This window comes from Coenobita brevimanus, chromosome 8 (genome assembly GCF_032717465.1).
Source record: "Coenobita brevimanus isolate Jiangsu-jjx chromosome 8, ASM3271746v2, whole genome shotgun sequence".
Classification (NCBI taxonomy): domain Eukaryota; kingdom Metazoa; phylum Arthropoda; class Malacostraca; order Decapoda; family Coenobitidae; genus Coenobita; species Coenobita brevimanus.
In genome coordinates this window covers 34979189-34989672 of record NC_136961.1, presented here as the reverse complement: position 1 = coordinate 34989672, position 10484 = coordinate 34979189, and positions in this window count along the sequence as shown.

The following is a 10484-nucleotide window of genomic DNA, read 5'->3' as shown; positions in this document are numbered from 1 at the left end:
ATATATATATATATATATATATATATATATATATATATATATATATATATATATAAATGGGCATCTAAGTGAATGGTTCATGATCAATCGGCGTGCGAAAAGGGTGCGTGATGTCCTCATGGTTGTTCAATGTATATATATATATATATATATATATATATATATATATACATATATATATATATATATATATATATATATATATATATATATATATATGTATATATATATATATATATATATATATATATATGTATATATATGTGTGTGTGTGTGTGTGTGTGTGTGTGTGTGTGTGTATGGTGATGGATGGAATATCTCAAATTTGATGTATGCTGATCATGCCCTGCTACTTGCAAATACTGGAAAAGAGCTTGGTAGACTAGTGCAGAATTTTGTAGATGTCTGTAAGCATCGTGCCTTGAGAGTGAATGCAGAAAAGAGTAAAGTGATGGTTATTGAGAGAGAAGGTGACTCACAGTGTGATGACAGTGAATGGAGAAAGACTGGAATTTTGTGAGAGTTAAAATACCTGGGTACGGTCATAGAAAAGAAAGGAAATGTGCAAAAGATGTGGGAAGTACAGTGACAGAAGGAAATAAAGTAGCTGGTGCTATGAAGGCCTTGATAAAAATCACAAGCTTGAGTGTTGCAGCTGTGCGAGGCTTAAAAGGAGTGTTAGTGCCAACTTTAACATTCGGATGTGAAAGTATGGTGTGGCATGAAAATGAAAAGTCAGGAGTAAGAGCAATGGAGATGGGACTGTTGAGGAATGTATGTGGAGTACAGAGAGTGGATGGGATATGGAATATTATATTACGTGAAAGATGTAGAGTGAGGAAGTCTGTAATTTGTTTTAGTTGATTTGGAGAAGGCCTTTGAAAGTGTCCCTAGGGAAGTGGGCAATGAGAAAGCTTGGGATCGAGGAGTGGCTAGTTAGAGTAGTTATGGCTATGTATGGATGCTCACACCCAGGTGAGAGGGAGTGGATATTTGAGTGATGAGTTTTCCGTGAACGATAGTGTGCATCAGGGATCAGTCATGAGCCCTTATTATTTATCATGGTGCTTGAAGCCCCTTTACGTGATTTCAGAAAAGGGCAACCGTTGAAGATGTTGCATGCCAATGATTTGGTGCTGACTGCAGAGAATGAAAGGGAGGCAGAGGAAAGATTTAGGAAGTGGAAAGATGGTATGGAGTAAAAGTGCTTGAGAGTAAATGCAGATAAAACAAAGGTGATGATATCATGGGTTGGTGGCCGTACTGTCAAAGAAGATGGAAAGTGGCAATGTGTTGTTTACCAAAAGTGCATGGAAAGTAATTCCATCTTGTGCAGTGTTTGTGATAAGTGGATGCATAAGAGATGTAGTGGAATTAGAGGTAGACTGCGAGATAATGCTGTTTTCATGTGTGCAGTGTGTCCATGTGGAGATTGTCAGGAGTGAAAGAACTGATCTTGCTGGTGAGTCTCTTGAGTGTGTGGAAGAGTTTTTGTACTTGTGAGACATGTTATGTGCTGGAGCTGGGGCTGGAGCTAGCCCTGTTGCTCTAGTGTTGAGTTGACAGAAGAAGTTCAGGGTGCTCTTGCCTCTCCTGATATTGAGATTGAGAGGGCTCTCCCTCCGTACTAAAGGATCTTTGTGTGCGGCATGTGTTAGGAGTATAATGCGGTATGGTACTGAGACCTGGGCAGTAAAGAAAAAAGATATTCTTAGGCTCAAACATACAGAAATGGCAATTATTACTCAGATGCCCAGTGCGTCCTTGAATGCAAGGCCTAGGAGAACTAAGACTTCAATGGATGAGTTGATATGAAGGGTGATATTGGTGTGTATTGGTGTTGTGATGAGGAGGTGTAGATTGAGATAGTTTGGTCATATGGAGAGGATGGAGGATAACAGTTTGTTGGGATGAGGAAAAGGAAGGAGATAGAATCAGCGAGGCCAGCTTGAGATTTATTCTAAGAGGTCCTTGCATGTGTGCGTCTTATCACTAGCGCGGCCTCAGTCAGACTGCCCGCCAAGCCCCAGATCCAGGCCGGTGGCATGCAGGGGAGCACCGCTTGGCAGTAAGAGTTCCTGCACAAGCACTACCTCCATCACCCCCTCTCCATTGCAGTGAATTACCCACTTCCTGCAGTATTAATACAAAGCATATTGGTCAAGGAGGAGGGAGGTCTCTGCAATAACAAAACAATTGGCAGATACTGACGCTCATTATAACTTAACCCGCGCCGTCCCGGCGATGTGAATTAACGTCCGCACATGATGTGCACTCATGTCCCGGCGACGTGAATTAATGCTGCAACATTGCAAGTTGCATAATTTTCACATTTTTCAAAAATCGCGCCTGATTTCCGTTTCGCCCGCCTACGCAAGCCTCACCTACTCGCCGCCAGGCGGATAATCCCCTAGACCCAGATTAACCTCACCAGACCCTTTAATCCTCCACTTACCTGTCAACAGTCACCCAGGTCAGACATGGCGCGTCGTGGGCTGTCAGAGGAGGAGATACAAGTCGCCCTGGCTACCTTTACAGGGAATAGTGATTCCCCAATGGACGACGACACCCTCGATGTCGATTATGTGCAGCCTGAGGAGCAGCAGTGATGAGGAGGTCCCTTCCCCAAGGAAAGTCAAATATATTACATATAAGAGGACAGGGGACGGCCAGCCTGCACCACGTGTTGCATCTAGGCAGCAACACCTGCCATCAGATGAGGACGAAGACGAGGACGAGGACGAGGAAGTAGTACATGGTGGCGTATTTTCCTGGCTGGGGAAGGAAAAGATATCGCCACGTGGGACTGGGACAGACGGCACATCGCGACTGTTCCACAGGTATGTTCCTTCTATGTGTTCTGTGGCAGGAAGTAGTGGTGTGTGGATGGTTAGGGCAGCAGAAAGTGAAAGTGTTGGGGTGGGAGAGCGCAAACAGATTCGTGAAAGCGAGAGTGGTGTGGGGGAGGCAACACGTCAACGTGGTGTTCATGTTAGGCGTAGTGTGAGTTAGCAGAAGGTGAAAGCACTTGTCTAACATGTCAATGGGTAATATGTTATATTCGAAGTATTATAAAAGGTGAATAATTAGATTTTGAGTTGAAAAAATAATGACGGACGGCACCTGAAGTCACGTGGTAGCGCTATTGCTATGCTCATTCTTTTCGTAAAGCATGTACATCTATAAAAGCAATTGTATAACATGTAAAGGGGTAATATGTTGTATTGGAAGTATTATAAAAGGTAAATAATTAGATTTCGAGTGACCTGAACTCACGTGGTTACGCTATTGCTATGCTCATTCTTTTCGTAAAGCATGTACATCTATAAAAGTAATTGTATAGTTACTGTAAAGTTAGTATGTAAGTTGAAAAATTGTCTAAGTTGAAAGTCATACAACATACATTCAGTAGGTAAATAAGCGCTAGGAAGAATTCTGTTCACGGTGTAAGATGAGTGGAAAATTCCCCAGTGGCTCCTAATTTAGCCACCATTTATGGGATAAGCTGTCTCCCAGTGTACCACCATCCCACCACACACTCCCTCTCTCTCTCTCTCTCTCTCTCTCTCTCTCTCTCTCTATATATATATATATATATATATATATATATATATATATATATATATATATATATTAGGATAAGGCTTACTGTAAATCGTGTACTACTGTGAAAGCAAATGTCTGACATGGAAAAGGCCAGAATGTAATGTGAGAAATACTATAAAGGGGTAGAAAATAAATTCAGAGGTGAACAAATAATGACATGACATGATTTACCTACGTAAATTAGCGCTACTTCTATGCTAATTCTTTTCATAAAGCATGTTCTTCTGTAAAAGCAATTGTCTAACATGTAAATGGGTAATATGTTATATTATAAGTAATCAGAAAGGTGAAAAAATAGAATCTGAGTTGAAAAAAGCATGAAAGACCAAGTTGTCACTTGGTAAATAAGTGCTATTCTTATGCTAATTCTTTTCGTACAGCAAGTACATCTATAAAACTAATTGTATAACATGTAAGTGGGTTATATATTATGTTATAAGTAATCTAAAAGGTGAAAAAATAGAATCTGAGTCGAAAAAAACATGACAAAATGATCTCACTTGGTAAATAAGTGCTACTTTTATGCTAATTCTTGTCATAATGCCTCAAAATATGTACAAACAATTATGTAAAGTTGAAAATGGTATGATGTAATTGTGGAAGTAATATGAAACATGAAAAAATACAATAGCTGATGAAATAACGATGTTTGCTACCATCGGTGACATTATCGACCGATTTCGCTAGGGTCGCACAATGGTACATACCTTATTTCTCATTTTTTTCTGTATAAAACCCAATATACTTGTGGTATACATATTTCCAACATATGAATACATGATAATAAACGTATACTGCATCAGTTCAGAGTACACGTGCCACCATAGAAAACGTACGGCAAAAAGACTACTCATAGAGCATGGCAGTACCTGTCAAACTTATGTGCTCCAGGTAAGCCATTTCTGAACCCAAGGGACACCTTTCTTTGTGATTTTCCTTAGTTTCTGACCAAAAGCGAATGTTTGAACAAAAAAAAAAATGGTCCAAAAAAGCTGGGACTGGGGCGGACCAAAGCTCAGAAAACGTCGGGATTGGGCGGGTTAAGACTTGGCGTTGCATGACACACTGCTGGAAAATTTACATGTTACATATATGCTGACTTCTGAATGGCAAAATTGCTACAGCAATGAGGAATTCAATTACATGTCCTGGAGCAACCATTCCTCGAGCATCATGGTATAAGTGCAACAAGGTTATACACATTACAAAACACCTTAACATGCCTAGTGGTTCAAAACAGTCCAGTGTCATGGGACATAGATTTCTAGGTGTCTTGAGGAGCACCTAGTGCTCTGCAGTCTCTCCAGGGGAGGGAAAGGCTGAGGGGCCTCCCCCCTGCAGTCATCATCCTGCCGGGGACAACCCTCATTGTGAACGTGGGTGTCGGTTCCCTTCTCCTTGTAGGGGGACAGGTGGTGGCAATTCCTGAGGGAAGCTCGCCCACTGCCATCCAACCTCATCAACTATTGCCTTGGGGCTGGTGTGTCAGCAATAACCCCTACATGGTCCCACTGCTCCAAACCCCTGGTTCTGTAAGCACACCCGCTGGCCTGGGTTGAGAGGGGCAAAATTATGTGCCTTCTGGTTGAATGTCATTGCCACTGCATCCCCAGTGTGGGCCATGGCCTGTCCTCCTATGCTTCTCAGCATCCCAGCCCACCTCCTGCTGATCCTGTTGTGTTCTTTGGCAGATAGTACGGAGTCTCTCAGCTGACGCCTCATCAGCAACTGGGCTGAGGATGCACTGGAGTCGAGTAGCGAGGTGTTGAGGTACTGCAATATGGCCCTGACGGCTGCATCCAAGTCCAGGGAGCCTCTTTGCAGTCTTGACTGCGGCCTCTGCTCGGATAGAAATGTCCTCATTTCACCACTCACGAGGTTTGAACCACTGTCACAAGACAGGACCTTCGGGATACCGAACCTTTTGAACCAGTTATGAAAGGCCATTATGAGTCATGAGCTGGCGATGCCCTTGGGCAGATGCTTCACCTTCAGGCAGCCATTTAACCTGTCTGTGTAAGTGATGTATTCTTCCTCCTCCAGTTGGAACAGGTCAGCCACTGCTTGCTGGAAGGAGTACTCTGGTGGGGGTGTGGCCAGCAAGTTTTCTGTGGTTGTGATGGGTCGCTGATTTCACATACTTCACAGTGTCTCCTCTTCTGCTCCACCTCAGCATCTATGCCGGGCCAGTATATGCATTGCCTGGCATGCCTGAGCATGGAGTCCCTGCCTTGGTGACCTGCATGGAGGTTGGTTAGGACTGCATTTTGAAGAGTTGTGAGAATTACGAGTCGCAGGTGTCCCTTGTGACTGGTGTACATGACAGCGTCCCCTTGGCATGACAAGTGTCTTGTCATCCTGTAGTATGGGCAGAGTGCTATCGGCTCTTTGTCCTTCCGATTGGTACACTCCCCAGCACTCTTGCGCTCATGGAGGAGCCTATAGTCCTCATCCTGGTGTGATTCCTCCTCCACTTGACAGAGGTCCACGCTGGTGCCTTCATCAACTTCTAGGGCACAGGCCATGAATGCAGCACATTCAACTTCGTCTTCTGCCAGGTCTGTCTCGTCCGGTCTGCCCCCAGGGAGTATCTTGAGAGTGCATCTGCTGCATGGTTCGCCTCCTAATTCGGGTAGTTTGTACAAAATGAGTACTTCTCCTTGAGGTTGAGTATGCTGGTGTTGCAGATGTCTTTCAGCTCTTTGTCCTTGAAGATCTTGGTGAGCAAATGGTGACCAGTGATGAAGGTGCATCCCAGCAGGAACAGGCGTGCCTTATTCAGGCACCATATGATAACAAGGACCACCCCCTCCAATGCTGAGTAGTTCTCCACAATGTTAGGTGGCTGCTGTCACACAGGTCCAGTTTCTGGCCACCATTGCAGCACAGGGGTGCCTCTTGCGACACACACTGGCAGTACTGCTGCATGACCATAAAACCGATGCCAAGCCTGCTGAAGTTGGTGAACACTGCTGTGGGCTGTGTGGCATCGTAATACTGGAGGCCCTTCGCAGCAAGCTTGTCAATAGCCTCCATTGTCGACTCGAAGATGGACTGGAGTTGGCTGTCCCAGTACACCACTTTCCCTGGCGTTTTTTTTTTTTTTTTTTTCAGTAATTCTCTGAAGGGCACCATGAGTGGTGCAGCAGCGAGGAGTGGCACCACTTGTTTCACCAGCCCAAACTATGACTGGATATCTGTAAGGGAAGGGAGTGGTGGTATCTAGGAATTGGTTATACTACTTGGCAAGTCCTGGCTAGGCTGATACTCCTCCCAGCCAAGCAGATAATCTGCGAAGGTCAAGCTTCTACAGAAATGGAATTTGTCTGAGTGGAACGTGATTCCATTTACTGCACATGTTTGCAGGAACTGGTATATGTGCCAGAAAACATCGGCGATGATACAGTCATCCATGAGCACATTTCAGTGTCCTGAGGATCTCTACTGTTGCATTGTCATAGCACTTGGTAAAGGCGTTCTGCCCTGCACAGTGGTTCATGGGTGTGCGCTGGTAATGGAAGCGGCCCCACAGGGTGATGAAGGTGGTCAGTAGGGTGGGTCGAGATCCTATGAACTTAGAGTTGTTAGACTGAAACATGGTGGAAATGATGCTCCTTCACAGTCACTACACCACTGCTCAAACTTTTTTTTTATATTATGTACGCTCACTCCAGCAACTTTCACTCCAAAATCGAGGAAATGATGACAAAAATGAAGAATTTGAATGATGTGTGTTAGAGGATTTCTCTCAAGATCTAGCTTTGAACGAACCATAAAATCATCTGCTTGCCTGTATTCAGTATCTACAAACAGCATTCTGCCAACATAAACAAAAAACTACAAATTGCAGATGTATATGAAACACCAAACAGTGACAAACAACATAACGCACTTCCGATCTCTTTCTTTAGGAATCATAATCACAAACTGGACACGTATGTTCTGATAAGAAGTCTTTTTTACTCTCATACTTTGGGAAATCTCTGCAAGACCGCTTACATTGCAGAAGCATGCCATGTCGTGCCTGGTGCCCATAGACTTTTTGGATGGTCGATGTTACATCTTTGACACAACTCTCCACATCTTGAGGGTGACAAGGGTAGCGTTGGTCGAAGATTATGGGTTGGCTGTCATCCAATATAACGTTCTTCAAAAGTGGAGGGATTGTGACAGACTATTTTGCCTAGATGCACCAGCTCAGTGTAGTTTTTGGTCTCGAAATCTATCTTGCAAGCAGATTTGTTAAACACTTTGACATCCTCGCTATCTTTCTCCCGTGCTCACTAAATGAGTGCAACAGCCATGCAACATGCGTGTGGATCTTCATCAGCAACAGCCGACAGCAGGATATTTTCAGGATGACAGAAGTAACATATTGCTGTGTAATGGCTAAATGATGCCCTGATCTGATGGGAATTCTTGTAATAGTTCCACCGTATAGAAGAAATTCTTGGCGTCATCCTGACCCAAACTGTTCGTTCTTACTTTGAACCAAGCTGACGTGAAAAAGTTGAGAATGAATGAAACAAATAGTCTCAATACTGGAGATGGCTCTTCTGACGACATGTAGAGCCGCAATGTCCAGTAAGCCACAATGTACGGTTGGCATTAGTTAGCTATCTGTCATGGTTCAGTGGCCTTGGCTGTGCAGATTGTTTGGAAACTATACCTTCGGCTCCTCTGACTTGCACTACCAGACATGCGCTGTGCAAGTATCACTGATATTTGCTGAGATCCTTCCCAACTTCAATTGGTTAAGTGCAAGTTTTTCCACACACCCGTTCATAGTCTACAATTGTCAGAGCCTTTGGATCGAACTCAAGGGATCTACCACTTCCCCAGTGGAGCCAGTTGGACCCGTCGTTGCACCGTCAATGACTTCAAAATACCATCTAAAAATACTTCAATGAGATGTAACAAACAGACAAACCATTGTAATGGTCACTCCAGCTGGGTACGAATGACCCCATTCTTCTTGCCCGTGTTTCCATTCGTGCCACTGCAAACAATAGCTTGCAGTGATTCTGCTGAATCGGGCTCATGGACAACTGACATGATCTTGGCCATATCCACTGCTTTTTCACTTTCAGGGGAGACAAGATCTCTGTAAGCAGCATCAGAGAAGCCAATTACTGAGTAGTGGTCTTCCTTGATGATGACCCTCTCACCATGAGGGGTTTTACTCAGAGTCTTGTCAATCTTACCATTAAAACCCAGACAAACTGCCTTTGTCATGGTGCTTTGATACTTTTGAATGGCAATATCCTTCCAGTATCTTCTTTGACGCCAACGTTTGCTAGGATCAAGTTTGATTTCCTCAGCAAGGACACCCATGTCCTTCAGTGCTGCATTCACTATGAAGCATATATCTGTTGCTCATTTGGCATCGGTCTGATACACCACATAGTTCAGTACCATCATCATCATATTGATCATCTTATACATCACAACTAGTATCATCAGTATGATCCCTACATGCTGTTCCTGCATCTTCTTCATCATGCATGGCTACCTGAACTAACTTTTCATGAAGCTTTCTTTTCATTTGTCTCTTTGTAGCGAATCTTTTGCTTGTCTTCTTCGCTGATGTACATTTTCCTATAACTGTTTTGGGCCACCCAAAAGGGCCACTCATCAGGAGGTATCTTGGAAGCCCAGGCACAATAACACTCAGACCTTTCCCGAGCATTAACATTTTTGTAGCATTTACAGCAGCAGATGTCAAATAGTACATCAGTGCTGGCCATCTTCTCCAAGTAGGTGCTTGAAGTTCTCTTGTTGCAAAGTATTTTCTTACCTCCTGAGCATTTGTCATCAAGCTTTTCACATGGATGACAAAACTCTTGTAGTAAATTATAGGAATTGATGCCTTCTCATACTATTTCTACTACCTGGTCAGTAATAGTTTCATCATGGGCCTGCTTACTTGATAATGAATCTGTTATTTTGTACTCCAAGTATTCTTTAATGACATTTTTGCATGTAGGTAGCTGAAGCACTGGAAGACTACAGGGTAAACCAAATACGGAGTCTTTGACCTTTTCCCTCATGCTGCAGGTAGCCATCATTCCAACACAGGGTATAAATGAATGCAAAAAGTTAAACTAACAACTAACAAGCACAGCTGGTTTGTGTAACTGGTAAAAAAGCCATCAAAAATAGTATCGTCACTGTCAAAGCTGCCAAAGTTCGTATTATCTCTAAATTGTTACTGTGTTCAATTGGTGCAAATTTACATTAAAAATGCTGGAAAAGCACTAGACAATTTTCAATAATGCAGTTATATTGTGAATATGGTGCTTCAGGCATCAAAATATCCATGTTTTTTTTAACTTATATTCTTCAACCCACCCTAGTGGCCATCTTCTTGCTCTCCTCGTCCAGGGGGATCTGGTGGTAACCCGAATAAGTGTCTGCTAATGTTTTCAATGTGAGCTTCGGCACACTGATGATTCCATTGAATAGGGTGTGGTGGGTGTCCTGCTGGCTTGCCTGGTTGAGTTGCTGATATTCCACTGTTCTGCACGGCCGCCTGTCCTCCTTTGGGACCACCACCATAAAGGAACACCACTCTGTGGGTTTTCCAGATGGTACAGGCTTGATGATGCCCTTCCTTATGTCCTTTTCCAACTGATGGCGAACTTCATTTTAGAAGTGGTTGGGGACAGTCGCTGGCATGTGCACTGCTTAGGGCTTTGAACAGGTTTGCAGGTGGATGTGATGGGCTGGCCCTTTCATCTCCGGCAAGGGGGCATGGTTCATGGCGAATGTTGTGCGCCCAGTTCTCCAGGTACCACTTTTCCAGCAGGTTCACATTTTCTTCTTGTCAGAGAGTATGGGGGAGTATCGGATTGGGCAGGGATTGGAGGCTCTTTATC